The sequence below is a fragment of the Elephantulus edwardii genome, unplaced genomic scaffold (assembly GCF_000299155.1).
Source record: "Elephantulus edwardii isolate Elephantulus edwardi_28Jun2011 unplaced genomic scaffold, EleEdw1.0 scaffold00107, whole genome shotgun sequence".
NCBI lineage: Eukaryota > Metazoa > Chordata > Mammalia > Macroscelidea > Macroscelididae > Elephantulus > Elephantulus edwardii.
The window spans coordinates 4,361,352-4,367,822 of NW_006399857.1; the positions used below are offsets into that span (position 1 = coordinate 4,361,352).

Here is a 6,471-nt window from a genome sequence, read left to right on the forward strand (position 1 = left end):
TTCACCTCTGGGATTGTAGTTGCAGCTCCTTGCCACTAGGCCACCAGAGCTCCCCAGACATTTCTCTTTTATAATATTAGTATTCTAATTATTTTTAAATGTTTTTGTTGATCTTAGACTTACTACAACTGTTTTTCAAATATGTGTGGATCATTTGTTTACACATTTCTGTATTTGTGATTTTTTCAATATGCTCATCATCATGTCATTCATGCTTTTATCAAGCTTCTAAAATGCTTATCTTTGTGTCTTTTAACGTATAATTCATAAATGTTAAACTGAGAAAAACCCAATGTCTATTGTTATTCCCTTCTAAGCAAAAAATAATTTCTACAAGGGAAGACATTCAGTAACAATTTTTCTACCATAAATTTTTATTATTCTAAATTGGAGCATAAATTTTACTTAGTAATTCCACCTCCCTCAATTTTTTGTTTTACATTACCTATCATGAATATTTCAATTCTCATTAAATCATCTGTGAATCTTTTCATGATTTAATTTAGAACAGAGATAAACCCAAACATTTTTAGATCCCACTTTATAGGAAAGAAAGGAGCAAATACATGGAAACCACATCAATGTCTAAGAATCTTACTTCAAACACATCAGTACTTTTCTGATGTTTTCTACTTTTGATGTAAGATACGGTCTGAAAGGGATTGTTGTTATTAGGATCCATGGAGTCAGAATCAACTCTTAGCTGAACCTCTAGTAGGTTTTTAGAGGCAGTAAATCACATGGGAGGTGATTGCCCATCCTTCTCCTCTAGAGCAGCTGATGAACCATATGCTTCTGGAATTGCAGGATAGCTTCTTACCTGTAGGCCATCAGGGATCCTAAAATGATTTATGAATATTACTACTTTATTACTGGTTACAATAAATTAAATTGCCTGTGTGTAAAGAGCTATCCAAGGACAATAATACAGGGATATGTGAACAAATAAACGTCCATAACTCTACCAGTTAAACAGAGGTAAGGAATAAACATGAATAAAATATACATAAGTACATTTTCTGAAATAGTCACCATATATAGGAAACTTACAACCATGTATAAACATAAGACCACCAAGGATTTGACTAAATATATGCACAAAATTTTAGTTCCATTTTAACTTTATAGCTTAGCTATAGACTTACAGAGCAATTCATTTTTCTACTCAGTTATGTACGCTTTTTTAATTTTATGACATCTGTTACATTCTCATTTTAATAGAACTTTTCACATTTTCCCCTGTATCTCTCATTATCATCCGTTCTTCTAAACTATCCTTTCCTGACTCTGAGATTTCTCTCTGGGTAGATACTGCCATTTTGAACTTGTATGCTGGTTTGCTCTAAGAGAACTTCCCTGGTGCATTACGTCATCTTATAGTCATGTCTGTTATTTGGCTGAAAGTTGAGCTTCAGGGATGAATTAAGTCCCAGGCTGAAAAGATTGCTAAATCACCTAATCTCAGATGTCCTATTAGTGTCTACTATACCAACAAGACTGGTCATTTTTGGTCCATTTTTTTTTTCAACTTTGTCCAGAACCTTCAACTGTAATCTATTTTAGAGTGATCACGAGTAGTTCTGGTTTCAGAATACCGTTGTTTTTGTTGTGTACTGTAGAGTTGGAACTGACCCATAGTTGATCCTTCAATGGGTTTTCAGAGGCAGTTAATTGCATGGGATTAGATTGTCCATCTTCCTCTCATGGAGCAGCTGTTGGATTTGAACCACATCTTTGGAATTGCAATGCAATTTCTTGCCACTAGGCTACCAGAGCTTTTAGACTAGGGAAGATTAAAATTTACATGGCCCATTACTCCTTTGGATTAATTGTTTCTATTAATCTTTTATTTTCTTTGCTTTTCTGTTGCTCCAACAAGGAATAGAGAGCCTTAGCTATTAGCTCACAGCTTTTAAAGCCCTGCTGCTACATCAAAGTTGAGCATTTTCCTTGTAAACTGTAATAGGTATGGTCCTAAGACCTTAGGGCAAGGAACTTATTTTCTCAGAGTGATTGGCTATGACTTAGAAGTTTACATAATTTCGTCTTCTGTTGGTTCTGCCATATATGTGTTATTGTTGTTGTATACTGTCGAGTTGGAACCAACTCATAGCTGACCCTCCAGCAGGTTTTCAGAGGCAGTTAATTACCAGAAAGGAGATTGCCCATCCTTCTTCTGCAAAGCAGCTTGTGGATTTAAACCATGTTCCTTTGGGTTTGCAGTGCAGCTTCTTTCCTCTGAACCTCCAGTGCATGTAGCATGCACAAATATACATCTAGAATTATCATCTGCCAAATCTATGTATACTCATGAATGTGATACCTATAAACTATCTAACCTGTTTACCATGCCTACTTTTGTATTCATTTGCACATTAACACTTGTTATTAAAGATTATGTATGAAATAATGCTTACCTTTGAAGTCTGTGTCTCTTACCCACTTTGTCTTCCTCTTCTCTAACAATATTGTGCTGACCACTCTTCTTTACTACTGCTTCTTCTCTCATCTCTATTAACACATATCCATTATCTAGTTGCTAATTTTTCTGTCCTTCTCCCTCCCTGTCATCCCTTGAAACCATCAAAAAATGTTTTGTTTTGTTTCGCTTTTTCTGAGTGGAAATGTTTCATTAGTGTTTGTAATTGGAAACTAATACAATATTTACCCTTTTGTTACTGACTTATTTCACTGAGAAAAATGTACTTCATATCCATCCATAATATGTAATGTTTCACAAAATCATCATTTCTGAAAATTTTAATTTATATTCATGCTATTTTTGGAGGAATAAAAGGAAAAGTTTATATTCATGAGTATCTGGTATTACAAAAAACATTAAATATTATTCTTAATCTTAATAAACTAAAAATATATTGATAGGGATGCCAACATGAATTTTTTTATTACAAAACATTTCAAGATCAATTTCTAATATAAACCAATCATGCAGGTTAGTAATTTCACATCATTTCATCATAACTTTGCAAGAGTGTGACATTAAAAATACTCATCTTTGGTAAAGTATTAATGTTCTTTCTATCTTTTAAATTGAAATCCATGGGTAAAATTGCCAAGGGAAGTCTCCCATTTCTTAACTTGTCATTTACATGAAATAGATCCTGTAGTTACTAAAAGCAAAGCCTATTACAGATGTCATAGACATTTTTCTTGCCAACATTCTTATCATTATTCAAAAATCCCTCAAGCATAAATAATATATGTAATAGTAGAGAGTGGAAAAGAGTTTATTCTACGTGCTAAGTGAGTGGAAAGGCTTCATAATCTTCATGTCTGTATCACAAGTGAGTAATGCTTCCTTTTCAATTCACTGGTGAGGATTGTCCTGGTTCTTAAAAAATGGGTAAAAAATATTTATGACAAATATGAGACAGAGTCCTTTTTATTCCCATTTACATAGTTATATGCAAAAATTTTACAAGAATTTAATTAAAGCATAAATCCTTCGGTGTAGTTACTAAATCTAATGAACTAGTACATAGATATTTTTTCTTAGTTAGAAATTTTTGAAACATTAATTTAAAGTTCCACAAGTTTCTTGATGTTATATGTCATCAAACAAGTCCTAGCTCATATGTACAACAGAATGAAACACTGAAGATCCTTTATGTTGCCCTTGTAATACTGTTGCAGCTGACCCCATTGTTGTGGCCATTGTGTCATTCATCTTGGAGAGGCTTTCCCTCCGTTTTGGCTGACTACTTGCCAAACATGTCTTTATTCCCAAGGAGATGTTTTCTGGGAAGTATGTCGCAACTATATATGAGATAAAGTATCATCTTCTTTGCTTCTAAGGAGCATTCTAATTTCACTTCCTCAAAGAGATATTTGTTCTATGTTTTGAAAGTCTTTTTTGCTGTTGTGTGCCATCTAGTCCAAACTAACCCATAGCTGGCCCCTATAGCAAGTTTTCAGAGACAGTAAATTGTATGGGAGGAGGTTACCATCTCTCCTCCCCCAAACTGAGTGGCTGGTGAAGTTGAACTGCCTATTTTGGAGTTGACAGCAAAATTCTTTACAACTATGCTATCATTTGCCAATATATCGACAATATTATGTAATAACACTTATATAAACATTGATTCTTTGCTTATAATCAACATTGCAGGCTATATGAGATGATTAAAAAACTATAAGGTTAGTTCTAAAAACTATGAAGTTAGTGTTATAATTGCTTTCAGCACTTTAAAGAGAAATTTTGTAGCAAATTTGGTAAATGCAATAAGTCTTTGATTTTGTTGTTGTTGCAGTTTTCATGGGTATTAGTTACTAATCTAAGTAAAGTGAAATCTTTCACATATATGTTACTTTGTTTGCTGAAAGATATTCTGTCCTTTGAAGCTGTTGTGCCATGAGTTTAATGCACAGTGGAGCTATTAGACATTATTGAGATTAAAATATGAATAGTTTTTATTAAATCTACTACTTGTTTACAGTGTAATTCATATTAAAGCTACAGTCAATATGGATTACACTGTAAACAAGTAGTAGAGTTTTCCAATTACTTGCTATGCATTGGATAAGGACGACAAATTCAAATGTCTTTGAATTATGGGGTTGGAGAAGAGAGTGATGAATATATCTTTAACTATTAAAAAAACAAACAAAGAGGTCTTGGAGAAAGTGCAATCAAGGTGTTTCTTGGAGGCAAAGATAGTGAAACTCTGTCTTAAATGTTTTTAGATATGTTTTTAGTAAACATGTCTCTTAGGGACATTATACTTGGAAAGTTGGAGGGTCAATAAAAGAGAAGATGACACTCAATGAACTGGTACAGTGTCTTCAGAAATGGAGTCAAATATGTCAAGAATGGATAGGATGCTGGAGGATATGACAGAGATGAGGTCTGTTGTTCATAGTTTTCTGTGAGTCATTGACAAATCGACTGCACTTAACAGGAACAACTTGTTTACATGTACTTATGAATTACACTAACATATTCCAAGAAATATATAATAATGCATAGTGGAGAAGAAACATTTTGTAACAGCATACTATTTATCATTTTGAATTTCACCTGATTGTATATGCATAAGCATCAGATCAATTACACTGTGGAAATAATTGCTGGAGAAGCTCAATATGAGGTGTGAAAACTAAGCCAGGTGATGATTGAAGAATAGACCACCAACTACTCATATGCAAGTTCAACCTGCAGATAAAGAAGGTTAAATAAAATCTGCAGGAAGCAAAATTTGACCTTGAACCTATACCACTTGAATTTCAAAACCATATCAGGAACACATTTGAAGCCTTGAGAGCTAATGAGTGAAGATCAAATGAGCTACAAGAAGATATCAAGAATTAATCCATGAAAAAATCAAAAGGTCATCAAAAATTCAGAGAAAAAGACCAAGATGGATGCCACGTGAGACTCTGAATGTTGCATTAGAGTACAGGGAAGGCAAAAGAAAAGTGTCACTGTCTGTTCACCACAACCTTAACATCGACACCCTGGTAGGGGTAAGCACGACAGAGATACACCACTCCAGAAGAGGATCAGAGAGTAAATCCAGCTCAATTTGATTGGTATCTGCAGTCCATTTATATACAAACATGTAAATATGAAGGCAAGATAGGATGGGCTTACAGACATGGGACATGCAGATTGGTTGGGAGAACCTCAGCCTCCTGCAGATCATTCCCAGCTCAGCAGATGTTGCAGCCATCTTCTCAGTTGGCTAGCTTTCCCAAGCCAATACAGCCAAACACAGGGGAGCTTTCTCTACCCCATATTAAAGGCTGTTGAGAAGCTTGCACTTACCCGGAGCTTAGCCGATCTCTCCTGGCCAGAAGCTTACCTTCCTCCTCAACCTTCTGCAACAGAAAGGGAAGAAATCAAGATATTAAGGAGTTGAACACAAGATTTCAAAGAGAAGCACAGAAAGACAAAGTAAATTATTATAATGAACTGTGCAAAAAACTAGAGCCAAAAAATAAATGGACTGAACTTTCTTGTAATTTCACAAGCTGAAGGAACTGAAGAAGAGAGTCAAGACTTGAATTTCAATACTTTGGGCAGAATAGTAAATGATCCAGAAAGCATTAAAAGAAGATGGAAGAAGTATACAGAGTCACCGTACCAAAAAGAATTAGCTGACACAGAGAAAATTGAAAAACTATGTATGAGCAAGAGCCTTATGTAATGAAAGTTTCTACAGCAAAAAACAAGGCCCCAGGAATTTATGGTATATCCATTGACATATTTCAACAAACAAATTCTGCCCTGGACATGCTCATCAAGTTGTGCCTAGAAATTTAGAAGACAACCACTTGGTCAACAGACTGGAAAAGATCTATATTTGTTCCCATTCCAAAGTAAGGTGACCCAATAGAGTGCAGACATTATCAAACAATATAATTTATTTAGCGTGCAAGCAAGATTCTGCTGAAAATTATCTAAAAATTAATGGAACAGCACATCAACAGAGAACTGTATGTGCAGGCTGG

General features: G+C 34.5%; 1 pseudogene; it reads right to left on the minus strand.

Moving 5' to 3' along the window:
• Positions 1-2,509, minus strand: part of LOC102861485 — a 49,450-nt pseudogene extending 46,941 nt beyond the window's left edge.
• Positions 2,510-6,471: the final 3,962 nt, after the last annotated feature.